Source organism: Rhincodon typus, chromosome 8, assembly GCF_021869965.1.
Source record: "Rhincodon typus isolate 14 chromosome 8, sRhiTyp1.1, whole genome shotgun sequence".
NCBI classification, from domain to species: Eukaryota; Metazoa; Chordata; class Chondrichthyes; order Orectolobiformes; family Rhincodontidae; genus Rhincodon; species Rhincodon typus.
This window is the reverse complement of record NC_063339.1, coordinates 43,406,197-43,421,810: the sequence shown is the minus strand read 5'-3', so window position 1 is coordinate 43,421,810 and position 15,614 is coordinate 43,406,197.

Genomic DNA, 15,614 nt, shown 5'->3' with positions numbered 1-15,614 from the left:
TCCAATGCATTCACATCCTTCCTATAGTGTGTTGCAGAGAAACCCAAACAATACACTAGCTGAGGTCCAACTAACGTCTTATTTAACTTCATTATGACTTCCTTGGTCCTATATTCTGTGCCCTTATTAATTAAGTCTAGAATACTGTATCCTTTACTGACAGCACTCAACTTGTCTTATCAACTTTAATGACTTATGACTTATGTACATATACATCCAACTGTCTCTGCTCCTGCCCAATCTTTAGCATGGCATCTTTTATTATATATTGTCTCTCCTTGATCTTTGTACCAAAATATTTCATTCACAATTCTCTGCATTGAACGTCTTGTGCTACCAATCTGTGGACTCCACCTGATTGCTTATGTCCTTTTGAAGTTCTATACCAGCTGCTTCCAAGTTCTGTGTAATCTACAGATTTTTGAAATAGTCCCTTCCACACCAAGATCTAGGTCATTTATATACATATCAGGAAAAGCAAAGCTCTCAATACCAAACCCTAGGGAACTCCACAACAAATCTTCCTCTAGCCTGAAGAATTCTCATTAATCTATTTCCTATCCCTTAGCCAATTTTGCATGACTGTTGCCCCTGACCTTTTTATTCCATGAATTATCACCTTTCTCACAAATCTATTGTATGGTGCTATATCAAGAATCTTCTGGAAATCCATGCATAGTGCATCAATGCCCTCATCAACTCCCTCTGTTATGTCTTCAAAAAAACTCCATGTTAGTCATGACTATTTTTTAATGAATCCATGCTGACTCTTTTGAATTAACCCACATTTTTCCATATGACTTAATCCTAATGCAATAATTGTTTCCAGCAGTTTCCCCACAATTGAAGATAAATTGGCTGTTCCATGATTGCTGGGCTTATCTGTATAACATTTTTTGAACAAGGGTGTGACTTTTGCCCTTTGCCAGTCCTCCAGCACCACCCGTATCTCGGGAAGATTAAAAGATTTTTGCCACTGTCTCTGCAATTTCCTTTCTTACTTCCTTCAATATCCTTAGATGCATCACATTGGGTCCAGGTGCGTTATCAGCTTTAGTTATTAATATCTTATTCAACACCTCCTTCTTACCGTTATTAAACCCTACTAGTGACTGAGTTTCCACCTCTGTCACCATGACCTGGGCAACATCTGACTTGTAGGTAAAACGAAGACAAATGTTGATTTAACACCTTAACCATGCCTCTTGCCTGTGTGTGTGAATTCCCTCTTAGTTCCTAATTGGGTCTACTCTTTCTTTTACAATATTTTTACTGTTTGTGTGTCTGTAGAAGACTTTGGGATTTTGTTTTATGTTAACTGTTAGTCTTTTCTTGTGAAGCCTCCTTGCTGCTAATTATTTGCTTTATCACCTCTATTCTGAACCTTCAGTATTCGCCATGGCTTTCAGTTGCATTTACTAGTCATAATACCAGTCATAAACACAATTTTTCTTCTTTAACTTGTTTTCTATTTCATTTGTCATCCGGGGAGAAACATTCTCTTTAAGCTGTATAGCAGCACAGTCGGTCTGAGGTTCCTTCATTTCTCTACATGCTGATTGACGTTCCAACATATTGACTTCTGGTTGGAAAGTCAATTCTGTGTACGAATTTTGGAAGTCAGTACACCAAGAATACAGATTAGAGAGAGTGTTGCCAAGGAGCTCTGGATTTGTTTGCCCTATCTTTCCCTTTCGAGAGAAAATACAATGACTGACTGTATTTGAATCATCTCCCGTTTAAGGTAGCCCCTGTTCAGCTACCACTTTCCTGCCAATGTTTAAATTCAGTCTTTCCAGCCCAGCTGTTTGTGCTCAGATGCCCATTTAAGTTTGATCACTGAACGGGGAATCTCTGAGTTGAATGTCTGCAATCTTTTAGATCATTATAGTCCATGATATATTCCCCTATTGAATAAATACTTGCCTTTCAAAATCTGTCAAAGCCTGGTCATGTCTCATCAATATCTGACAGATCATCTTTCTTGTAGTTTTCATCCATGAAACTCAATACAATCTTCAAATCTTGATTGGTATTTAACTGATGGGCTTCCAGATCACAAAACACTTTGATCTCATTTTATTTTTGTTAGGAAGCAATAATGTCAAGATCATACCTTGTTTTCTCTTCAGTAAATTGGAACTATATCACTGTTTCTCCACTGCCACTGGGTCAAAGTCCAGGGACTCCCTTGAGTGTCCCTCTACAGCAATAACTGTAGTGGTTCAAGAAGGCAGCTCACCACCACCTTCTCGAGGGCAAGTAAAGATTGGCAATAAATGCTGGCCAAGCATAATGTCTACATCTCACAAACGAATTGAAAATATACCTAACCTATGTCGGGATTGGAGGATTTGAGTTATAAGGAGGGTCTGAGTAGGCTGGGACTTTTTTCACTGGAGCGTAGGAGGTTGAAGCGTGACCTTATAGAGGTTTATAAAATCATCAGGGGCATGGATAAGGCGAATAGCAAAGGTCTTTTTCCTAGGGTAGGAGAGTTCAAAACTAGAGGACATATTTTTAAGGTAAGGGGAGAAAGATTTAAAAGGGACCTGAGAGGCAATTTTTTCACACAGAGGGTGGTTCATATGTAGGATCAACTGACCAGAGGAAGTTATAGTTGCAGGTACAGTTACAACATTTAAAAGATATTTGGACAGGTACATTAGAGGGATATGGGTCCAACACTGGCAAATGGGAGTAGTTTAGTTTGGGAAGCTTGGTTGGCATGGACAAGTTGGACTGAAGGGACTGTTTCTGTGCTGTATGACTCTATAACTCTATGTCCATACACCCACGTCATTTTTCTACTGGTCATAAGGTTCAGACTCGGAGAACATCAGTTGTTAATCAAATTCTGACAACTTACACTTGCTTCCAGCCATTCTTCAAAAAAGTAACTCAGATTACAATCTTTTGTTTGAAAAAATATTTCTTAGTTTTCATCCTCTGCTACCATGTTACTTAATTGTGAAACCAGATGGTGAAGTAGGAAACCAGATGCCAATCTTTTGCTTAATACTAGATTAGTTACAGAATGCACATTACATATGTCTACCCCTTTCCTAACTAACACCCAGAGTCCCAGAAGTCTTTCTTTATATTCTTTTGAGAAATTGAGAAACAAATGAATGTTTAACTTAATTGACAGCCACTTAAAGGGGTACTGTACCAATAAACAAAATGCCAAAGAAAACTTACCAGATTTAAATTAAAACTCCATTTTGGGGCTGACAATGTAATCCAGTCCCTGCTGCATCTGCCAGTTGTGGAAGGACTGAAGGGTACCAGTGCATGGTCCCTCTCCGAGGGCACCCAGGCAAACACAGAGCCACCAAAGATAACCAAGCAGATTGATCAAATCACCTCTTCACCTGCCTTATTGCCTTAATCTTGCCAAGGTCCAGGAGCAGACTAAGGAAAAGTGCTCTGCTCTGTTTTCACCTCCCCCCGCCACCCACAACCACCCTCCATATTGGTTGACAAAGTTCAGCGTGGGACTGAAGTGCAATCCAAATCTCAAACAGTGGAAGAGAGGCTGCAACCTTACACAATCTATGTAGATGTAGAACACGGACTCCTCAAGGCCAACAAAAATGCAGGCATGCTGGGAGTCCATGAGCTGTCCTAATCCTCAATTGCATGGCACTGCCCTATAAAAAACGCTCCACATCAAATTCCTAATGGAAAAGAGAGGACTCCCATGTACATTTCTCTGTATATTCTTGAATGTACCAAATGAAGAAAAAATAAATAATTGACTGATGACAAAAATAAAAACTGCTGTAAAAACTCAGCATGTCTGGCAGCATCTGTTGTCAGAAATCAGAGTTAATATTTCAGGTTGAATGACCCTTTCTCAGACCCATTCTGAAGAAGGGTCACTCGACCCAAAATGTTAGCTCTGATTTCTGATTTATAGCATCCGCAGTTGTTTTGGTATTTAATTAACTGTTGAACTACATGTTGAAGGGGTACATCTCTCTTTCTATATGCACAAGATTTGTGATCAACCAATGTCTTAAACTTTATAACAAATTAATAAATCATTTATACACTAATTCCTACATTACAACGCACCTTGGATGCCCCATCATAGTGTTTCTTAGCTAAGTTCCTGTCATAAAAGACATCAAAAAAAACTTCCATGACAATTTTAGTCTGTAAAATATTCAAGTAAATAAACATTGGTGAGCTATTTGCCATTGTGACCTCCTTTTAGCCTGTTTTGCAAGTATTGTTGGCCCTTCTACTGGTCCTAGTAACTGTAGCACGGTTGGTCAAGACTGCTGCTTCTTTGAGGAGACTGCTGGTAGCTTTATAGCATATCTTTGAATAGCACTGAGCCTTGAAGAGTGAACTTCAGTCTGCACCAGCTAAGCATTGACAGCAGCACTCTGGGCTAGCTGACTGAGAGGCAACAACTAGCGCACTACTGCAGCGGCTATGATGAGAGTGTGAATGCTGTTCTCCTGAGAAACAACAGTGGGTTTGATTTCCATGGTATCATAGCCACTCCCCTGCATTGGTGCATCACCAAACCTAGTGATCTGTTGGAGGACTAATTGAAACACTGCCATGAGAGCCTGCAAGCCCCTTCAAGCACCCAGGAGGACAGCTCTCTGAGCCCGCAAAGAAGCAAGATTTAAGCCCATGACATCTAACTGAGTTTTTACTGCAGCACTGTGATGTTGTGTGTTTGCTGCTGGGGCTGAAATGGAAACTGAGACAGTGACCAGCAGACATTGCATCATGTATCAGTCTACATGCTGTTGCTAGACAGGATGGGATCCAAACTATGTGTGTCACATCAAATTCAGCCCCCTCCATGCTCATGACAGTGACTGACAGACTTGAGGGGATGTTCAGAAATATTTTCCTTTACCTGTCTCATCAAAGCCCTCATCTAAGTTCCTCACAATAGAACAATGGTGATTCTTGCTCTCTGATGGACTGGTGTACAGTTGTCCATTCACCACAATCCACACATGCTCCATGACTCAGCACTCCTTACTAGCCTTTGAGGTACCCATTGTGCATCCAGTATCTGGGCTGTAGGTGAAGGATATTTCTCCTTCATCAGTGCTGTGTTTTTTTTTTCCCATTTCTTCTTCCTGGAGTTGTTGTGGTTTGACAGTCAGCAGTTCTTGAAAGTCTGAAAGACAAAAGCCAGGGGTGGTAGTTGGCAAGAGATGAGATGGAAAATTAGAGTTCTGTGGTCACACCTCTAAGACAGGAGGATGAGGGTGAAGTCAGATTTTTAGAAGGTATTTAAGGCAGTAAAATACAATCAGCCTCAATGTTCTCAACATTGTTGGACACAATGAGCTGTGTTGCGATCAGGCCCAGAATGTGAGCATTGTATTCTCAGTCGGACTTTGGAGATGCAGCTTGCTTGTTCCTCATCAGTTGTGTTCTGCTTCCTTTGTTTGTGTGCTACTTTAGCCTATGAGTGTGGGTAAAATGTCAATGTTTGTGCTACTGTCTTTGTACAATGCGTCGGCTAAGACAAAAGCAGGAGGTATATGAAGGCTGTGAGAGGTGACTGTGATACTGGCATCGTTGATGATGAGTGAGTGAAGGGTGTGTGGTGCAGTTGCTGGTGTGGTGGTTAGGAGAAATCATTTGACGATGCATTCACTGACCTTAAGCATCCATATAATGTCGTTGAACTTTTTGCACACTGCTTGCAGCTCCTGGGGCTAGACTTCAAATATTGACGTCGCTGCTAATCTGCTCTCATTCTCTTTCACAGCTTTGCCTTGAGGGTCTTCTGGTCTTCTGTGGAAATTTGGCCTTCTGCTCCTGTTAACTTGCAGCATTATATCCGTTAACCTGTGCAGCCACTTTCTTCCATAGCGTTCCATTTTTAGTCCAATTCCTTGTCAGCAGCTTCCTTGTAGTGCTTGCAGCTCTCCTTTAAGAAGAACAGCCTGCCTTTAAGAACTGGAGACTAGCTAAAACACTTCTTACCTTTGCACACTACCATGTCCCTGTTGAGTGCTCAGTCAATGATCTTAGCTGAATGTCACATCCACGAAATAAGGCGGCAGTACAAGGCTGCGTGCTGTGAGCTTAGCAGAATGGGTAGATTGTGAGTCATGACCCCCATTCCCCCCACAATATGTCTAAAAGGGGGAGTACATTAATTTTCAGCCCTTAATGTTTTGGTCCTGGGCCTGTTTAAATACTTTCACAGCTGTAAATTCTCCTATGCACATTCCCATCTGACTACACACAGACTCCCATATTTCTTTAGTGGCCTTCAGGAAGACACTTAAGAATCCCCATACTTTCTTCTCAGGATAAGCTATATTCTATAATTAATTTGCCCATCTGTTGACTTTCAATTTATGTGTTTGTATTCCAACATTACTTTCTTTGTATATTGAATAATTTCAATCACTTACCTATTGTATGCAACAATTCTTTGTAGATGATCATATCTCTTTAAGCAGTATTGAAAAAAAAACACAGTTCCTTGGCAATTGGTGTAGTTGAAATGAGTTCAGGTGTAGAAACAATAGCTGATCAAAAGTGGAAGATTTGTTCACTAAAATTATTAAATTGTTGATGCACATCTTTTAAATAAAACAGATCAAAGGAGACAAATCTTCAGTAACAAATATACTCTGAATTGAGTCAATGGGGCCAATAGTCTCTGCCTTCAGCTGGCTTTTATTGAGGTAATACAGATGGCATCAAAATGAAGTTGGCACCTTCATGCTCCATAGTGACCAGTTCCATTTAAACAGTGTCCAAAGTCATTGCCTGTTTCAAATGATATGCCCGTTTTAATATGGAAATTGTAGCTCTCTGACCAAAGTAAGACTATGGTTGCCATTATCAGAAATTCTCCTCCATGGCTTACAAAGCAAATTGGACCATACTGCCTTGAACTCCTAATCTCCACAATCATGACCTACGGACACTTTTAACTTACTGTGATGGTAGCTGGCCTGCCAATCTTTACCAGCCATGCTCCAGTTATCTACGGTAATCTACTTTCTCAGATATTCCTCATCACACTCCAGGTCTGTGAATTCTCTCCTATATCTTACTTAGGACTACACTGTATATACAGTGCAGAAACAGGCAATTCAGCCCAGCCAGTCCATACTAATGTTCACACTCCACTCAACCTCCGAATATTGTCGCCCTTGTCAATTTACCATTGTAACGTTATAGTCCTTTCTCCTGCAAATGCTTGACTAACTTCCCCTTAAATAAATCTGGGGAAAAAAACAATAAAACCGGCATGTGTTGACTGACTTGTCTTGTAAACTTCAAAATGGATGTCCAGTACAGCCAAGTTTAACTGTCTTTTTACTGACATTTCCATCTTGGTAAATATTTACGACGACCGCTCCCTGTAGTAGTGACTTCTACAGTCTTACCACACTTTGGCTGAAGAGGTTTCTTCTGAATTCTCTATTGGATTTCTTAGTGTATGTCTTGGTGATAATGATGGCCTTAGAATTGCTCTTCCTCTGGAGAAGCATTCTCTCAGTGTCTATTTGATCTTAAGTTCTCTTTTTATAAAATTTCTTTCTTTTTCTTTATTATGTTATCGTGGAAGGAGTGTTATTCTGAACTTTTTATTTCTTTATTTTTCTAATTTATTCCTATGACCTTGTACTTTTTGAAGGTCTGTAATTCTCGACTTCTTATTTCTTTATTTTTCTAACTTTTTTTCCCTGAGAATTTGTACTCAAGAATCTGTACCCAGGTACCTTTGTACCTAAGATGGCACTGTAAGTGGTAACTTCTAAAGCTTTCACTGTACTCATGTGAGTACATGTGCCGGTAAAGCTAATTCAATTCAATTTAGAACATTTCATATCTTTAAAGACTGTCATTTTTTATCATTAACTTAGTTTAATTGCTGCTTTTGGTTTTGTGAATACCCAGGACTCCAACTTCTCAAGTGTAGAATAAAGCACTGAAAATACTGGAGATCTGAAATAAAAAAGTAAACTCAATGACTCAATGTGGATAGACAATTGAGTTTTTGGGTTCACACTTTTCTTTTAATTCACTGCCACAGAAGGCTGTGGAGGCCAGGTCATTGAGTACATTTAAGACTGAGATAGACAGGTCCTTAATTATTAAGGGGATCAAGGGTTACGGGAGAAAGCAGGAGAATGGAGTTGAGGGACTTATCAGCCATGATTGAATGTTGCAACAGACTCGATGGGCTGAATGGCCTAATTTCTGCTCCTATGTCTTATGGTCTTACGGTCTTAAAAGTGTAAAATAAGAGGTTGCTAGTATAGTAATTTGAACAGATAAAGGGGAACTATACGTGTAAATAAACCAAACAGACAAATATGTTGTGACTGGGGTGGGTGGTGAGAGTACAGTTCTAAGTACAAGTGGATTATGGGCAGATCAGAAGAAAAAAATGTAGCCAAATTCTGAAATTCATCCTTACCTGCTTACAGCCCTCCCACTCTTCCACTTCCATTTTTAGTTTTAACAGGATGTACGTCAGGCACTAAATTCTTTTAAACCTCTTTTAAAGAGGCTGTGTGGATCCACACCAGCTAAATATTGACTTTTCAAGTGAGGTATGCCAACAAGTATGTTAGCAACAAGAATGATCAGATCTGTGAGATAAGAAGGAATCTCCAGCAAGTCCAAAACTTCAACCTGTACACAACTGGCATCCACCATGATACTTGAGCCCACCCCTAACACCTAAATTACCCTCCAGGGGATCAGACTTACTTGACAACAGTCCCCAAGCAGCTTCCACCCCACCTTACGTACAGTTAGCTTCTCAATTTATCTGTTAAAAGAACTGAAAGGTATCCTGCAGTCATTTTCCATAAGATGTATAAAAAACCCTTACTTTTGGGTCTCCTTACTGAAAGGCCACATTTTCCCAACTTGCTCACTCCTGGCTTCAAATAAATATTAGGGCCAAAAAAGACAAACAAAAGTTGCAGATCAGTTCCATCAGATGCATTAAAAAAATCAGACCATGGAGATACAAATGGCTTGTAAACAATTGTGAAAGTGCACAAATATGGAAAACATGGAAGACATTGGAAATGGGAACAAAATTTAATTGGATTTGAAAATAAAATCTGAAATTTTTGAATTTCATACCTGGATCAGAGGATTGCAAGCTGATGAGGACAAAGATATCATTCATGAATCTTGGAATAGGATGAGAGACCAGTGATAGAATGATATTGCAACAAACCACAGATTACTTGCAGTCAGAATGTAGGTAAAGCAATAAACTTTGTCTCTTCAGTGTAGGGAAGCTCACCCTATAAGCAATGAATACAACATATAAGGCTAGCGGGAGCACATATCAGTTGTTCACATGGCAAAAAGAATGGGCAGGTGTTGCATCTTCTGTGCTTACATTTTCCTGAATGAATTCCATTTCCTTCTATTGCCATAATAAACAAAAATGTCTTCTGGTTTCATTCTTCCATTCTGCTCTACAGTACATTATATATTTTTTTGTAAACTTAGACAGGATTTGACTCCTGAGATATTTAGCTGAGTCTAATCACAATTTCATTAGACAATACTAAATCGATCACACAGTGTTAATGTCGGTCTATTTCCTGACTTTGGCTTGATTGTTTGGAGTTAACAGATTTTTGGTGGGATGGGAGTATGGATGCAACAAAAAGAGAACATAAAAAAAAGCCCATTTGTTCGGTAAGGGACAGCAGAGAGAATAAATAAATTAATGCCTTTTGTGTAGTATTTTACTTTTCAGTAGACATATGCTCTAAATGCCCACAAGAGGTGAGAAAAGGCAAGAAGAGCAAGTGCTTCTGTTCCTGCTTACTAACCAGTGGCCTGTACTGGAATGTTGCTTGTGTAGGTGAGAACAAAACCAAGTTTAGTTACAATGTTCCTTTGCAGTTGAATAGCTCGTCAGTGCTCACTGCTGAGGTTTGCACATGAAAGATCACCATCTGGGTGAGAAATGGATGTTAACTAGCAACTATGGAACTGTACCCATGGATCATTGCTGTCAGAGGATAGAAAACTGGAGCTGGAGGTGATTTTAAACAAGTACTCTGGGATGCAAGTAAATCAAATCAAATCCCTGATTGTGAATGATGGGGTGTACTTGAGAAAATCAGTTGTCATTGGCTGGAATCCTTTAAAGTATGCTGAGGTATTACGGTCTGCTTTGTATACACAAGAAACCTCCTGAATAGATTGAAGTTGAGAGCATGAATACAGCCATGGAATCTTGCAGCCCTGAAAGTCTGCTTTACATGAAAGCAGTGGCATTGTTTACATAAAGTGTAAACAGCAACATACACAGTTTAAGTGTAAAGAGCTGGATTAGGCAGTTAAGTAATTTTTCTTCATGTAGGTTTGTTTCTTCAGAAGTTGATAAGTAAAGGAAGTGATGGCTCCTCAAGTGGTTATTTCCAGTTGGTAGGAGCTGGTTAGTGTCAGAGAGTCTGGTGACAGGAAGTGCCTTTCAGGTTTTCATAAGAATCCTTTTAGTGGTATAAAGGTTCTAATGATTGTTATTTAACCCTTCAAAGATACTTCACAGGACACCTGGTGTTTGTTCCCTTTGGTTAAGATAAAACTGAGTATGTGACTTTATATCGCATTCCAAGCCTTTTGAATGAATTTATGTGTAAAAATTGAATTTTTGTTGGATTTGAGTGAATGTAATTAATACACTAAAGCCACTCCTTATCCATTCAAAGTGAAAGAAATTTACATCATATTAAAATATGAACACAGACTAAATGAAACATATGTCAGCAATTAAAAGGTTAAGCAATTCTTTTTAATGTAAGAATTATATTGCTTGAATGGCGTAAGCAATGAGAACATGCATTTCAGGATTAAGCAGGAAATCTAAATGTGACTATCATTCTTCAGCACAGCCAATAACAATTAGTGAAATGGAGAGACTCAGTAGCTTGCGAAAACGTCTATACTACATCTAACTGCACACATGTTAGGCTTTATGGCTTAAACTCTGGAACACTAGGTCATTTCTGGTTTGTTTTTATTTGTGCCTTGCTTTGCTGTACAATTCTGTATAGACCACCCACCTCTTTTGAAAATATGTGAATCTTGTTTTGTTCTTCTGGTGCTTTGTTATAAACGCTGACAAAAATTGTTTAGTTTGAAGAATATCTTATAGTCATAACTTTATAATAAGAAAGCACTACCTTCATTTCTTTTCTTTCCTATTAGTAAATCTACCACTATCTGAAGCCCCCTGTGATTGAGAAGGAGGGATAATGTGGAAGTTGATCAATCAGACAGACAAGCTATTTAGGTACAATGTGCTGAATAATATCCATTTTCGTCTCCCAGAGATGTCCTACATCTATGTGGCACCCCCACCTAGCAATGGAATCGATGAAAATCAGTTAGTTGAAAAATCAGATGAGTGACAAAGAGCACTGATACTTTAATCTGTGACCTCCGTCAGAAGGCAGGAGGTAGGGTCTGGATTGCAATTCTGAGCTGCCCCAGGCAGGAACTTTAACTACATATGCTTTTCAACAGATTTTGTTGGTTATCTTATTAAGGGGATACAAACAAAAAACGACTGATGCAGTAATAGCTTTTCAACTCACCCTGTTTTAATTAAGGTTAAGAATCCCATAAACAGTGAAATAGCCAAAACCGAGCCACTGCTGTTGTAGGCTTGTTTTCTGTTTCTTATGTTTGCCAAATTTTTCAATCGGTTGATTTAATAACTAATGTAAATGAAGGAGGTGAAATGGGACCTTTTACCCGTTAACTGCCAATAGCAAGTTACACTTATTTCCTGTGTTAACAAATTATATTCAATGGTTTTGACCTCTAATTTGTTTGGATTACTAGACAGGGAAAGATTTTCTGTTGAGATATACTATTTAAAAAAAACTCAAAATGTCTACATTTACATTTTTGTTAAGGTTTTGTGTTTTATGAAAGTATATTTAAATAAATAATAAATGATGGTAGCAGAATCTGTTTTGACTAAGCATAACATAAACTAATCAAACTGTAAAGGCTCTTTGATGCCTAATTTCAATTTGGAATGAGCAATCACATTAGCCTCTGTGATAATAAGAACTTGCATTCATATAGAACCAATCACAGTCAAAAAGGAAAGAACATGCAATTTTGTAGAGCACTTTGTGACCTCAGGCCATCCCAATGTGTTTTACAGCCAGTGAAGTATTTTTGAAGTGAGTCACTGTTGTAATGTGGAGGAACACAGCAGCCAATTTGTCCCATAAAGAGCATGGAGATAATAACCAGATACCCTGTTTTGTAGTGGTATTGGTTGAGGAATAAATATTAGCTAGGAGATTGTGCAAACTTCCTGTCCTTCTTCGAGTAGGGCGATGAGGCAGAACAGAAGAGTTAACTGCCCATCCCCATCGCTGCCACAGTCAACAACTTCATGAAGAGAAACATTTCCCCAAACATCTTCGGATGCACAATTTCTGATTCTTGCTGCTTTCTTTAATTTGATCTCCATTACAATTACATGGGTTGGCGTGGACAGTGTTGATGGTGAGAAGTAAACTTGTCATATTGAGTTTTCAATTTTTTTAAAGGCAGAGCTTCCAGGTTGAGAATGTAGGAACAGGGCTGGTATGGGAGTATTCAACATTGACCCTTAGGCTTCAAGCCCTCACAATTAACTTTTGCAGTTGCATATTAGTATAAATGGAATTTTTATATTTATTTTACGTGAAAGGTGAACATTATGCGACTGATTGTACATTCTTATACTACTGCACTTTTCACAGCATATTTGCTAGAAGAAACAAACATTATTGCATGCGAAATGGATCACATGATGTGCTCTTATGTGTTCCTGCAGCTGTTACAAGATGATTTAATGTGCAATTTTACACATCAATAATCATTCGATAGAGTAGGCTATTTTATATTATGTTCTTTGATATTATTAATGGTTTGCAGTTCTGGAATAATCATATCAATTAACAAATCTGTAAAATTGCTTAATAAACAGATTGCGGAATGTTATATGGAATTTGGGGAAAGATTTTCTTTTAATTGACTCATGAAATGCGGGCATTGTTGGCTGGGCCAGTATTTATTCCCTCTCCCTAATGGCCCTTGAGACGGTGGTGGTGACCTGCCTTCTTGCACTATTGCAGAGCATATGCTGTCGGTAGACCATAATGCCTTTAGGGAGTGGATTCCAGGATTTTGACCCAATGACAGTGAAGGAACTGTGATATGTGTCAAATTCAGGATGGTGACTGGCTTGGAGGGGAATTTGCAGGTGGTGGTGTTCCCATGTATCTGCTGCTCTATTCCTTCTAGATGGAAGTGGTCATTGGTTTGGAAAGTGCTACCTCAGGATCTAGCAATGTACGTACATGAAAATCTATGTGTGTGTCAGTGTATATAGATGTATATCAGTGGGTACAGATCTCTCACTGCTACCGCTGGAGCTGTTTCTTTACTTATGAGTAGTTTTTATGAATAATTCATTCAGTTATTGCTACACTTATCCTTTGCCACCAAATTCTAACTTTTGGGATGACCACCTAATTTACCTAATGGTTACACTGGCCTCAGGCAGGAGTAGTGAAAGAGGAAACCAGGGATGGAATTTTCCCAGCCTCTGAGCGATGTGAATAATGGTGAGACAGTTGGGGAAATGCTGCAAGATTGAAAATATGAAATTGTTGGCATTGGAAAAATATTAAACGAATCTGAGTTTGGACCAGGTTTTGATAGATAAGTAAGAATCTTGGTAGTGAGGGACCTATTTACATGCATTAACAAGCCATTATTGTCTAATGTCATCTTAATTATGTGCACATTCCTGTTTCCCCAGGCAGCAAAAGCAGTGAGAAACTAGATGGCACCAATTCCTGGCCTGACAGTGCATCTTCACCACAGTTCCATTTTGGCCAGCATTCCCTAATCTCTCAGGGCAGCAACTGCTGGTGCCCTTCATTGGCAGGGCACCAGCCTCACCACATCATCATAACATATCTAGGACTCACTTATAATGGAGCTTAACACTTTAATATTGCACTTTGGAGTTCAATGATTCCTGACATTGCAATGTTGTTGCAAGGCTGCTTTGTGCATAGTGACAGGCACCACCTCAGGCATCAGAAGTCAAATGTGGGGATTGGAAGCCACATGTTGGGATGCAAAGGGGACAATTACTGTGAAGTGCAACTCAACATATAATTGTGGGAGACAATACAGTATCTCTGAACTAAATGGCTTGCTCTCTTAGTGATGACTCACTTTATGCCTACTTGGCACTCACAGCATTTCTGCCTTACCTTGTTTGCCTTTTGGCAGATTGTCACTTTAACCAGAACTTACAGGCTCACAGTACTGCTTTCTTGCCTTTTAAAGCAAGTGGAATGCTTGTAAAGTTTGTTAGCAATGATCAATCAAGAGGGTGGACACTGCTGTATGGCACTGTGCTATGTCAATGTCACACCTATGTCATGTGCCAGCAATTTACGTGTCATACACATCACAAAAGCTTTAACCAACTTGCCATGTCTGAAAGTCTAAGAAGAGAAGTCCTTGGTGCAGGGTCCTGATACAGTCAGTGAAGGCAATGTCCTCTCAGTTCAGGGGCTTGGTCACAGTCAGTTTCATGCTTGATGTGATTGAGATCTGGGGATCCCTGCCATTACAATCCATGGTGTGCTCAGTCATGCAGATCAAGTCCAACTAATCTGGGAATTAGTAGTAAGCCAGTTAGGATGTTGCAAAGAGATCAGTCAGGGATCTGGTCCAACATCAGTCAGGGCTATTGTTCCAAGTCAGTTGAGGGGGTGGGCCACAATCCGTCTTGGGGGCTTGTGCATTAGAAGTCAATGAAGTTATCAGGGACCACTGTTGTGTTAGAGAAGTTCAGGAAGTCAGATGTGGGGTTTGGAAGCTACACGTTGGGATGCAAAGGCGACAATTACTGTGACAAGTGCAACTCAACATATAAGGGTGGGAAACAATACAGCATGAGAGGATACAGGGTACAGTGAGAGGGGGTGAGGTCATGTTGGGCACCCCAATCCTGGTTTTGATGAAGTGGCTGTGCATAATTATGCTGAGATTGATAGGGACTGCAGTGCAGAAAAGTACGTGGAGATTGTGGGTGCTGCAAGAGTTGAGATGGACGGGGGCTATCTTGAATAACAGACCAAATCCTGTAACTCACTCTAGCTGGAGCACCTGCTGTGAGATACATTCATCTCCATTCAATTCTCAACTGAGTATCAACAATGACAGACGACCACCAGTGCGTGGAGTAAGTTTGATTCTTTATGTTTGTCGGAGTGGAATAATGTGAAGACCTTCAAGGAGCATTGGCATTAATCAAGAACTCACAGATTCCAAATTAAAGACATCTGCAGTCACAAAATTCTGCTTGTATGCCTCATGCATTGACCAACCATGTAGATAACAAGGTGCAGAGCTGGATGAACACAGCAGGCCAAGCAGCATCATAGCAGCAGAAAGGCTGACGTTTCGGGCCTAGACCCTTCATCAGAAATGGGGGAGGGGAAGTGGGTTCTGAAATAAATAGGGAGAAAGGGGGAGGCGGATAGAAGATGGATACAGGAGAAGATAGGTGGAGAGGACAAACCCAT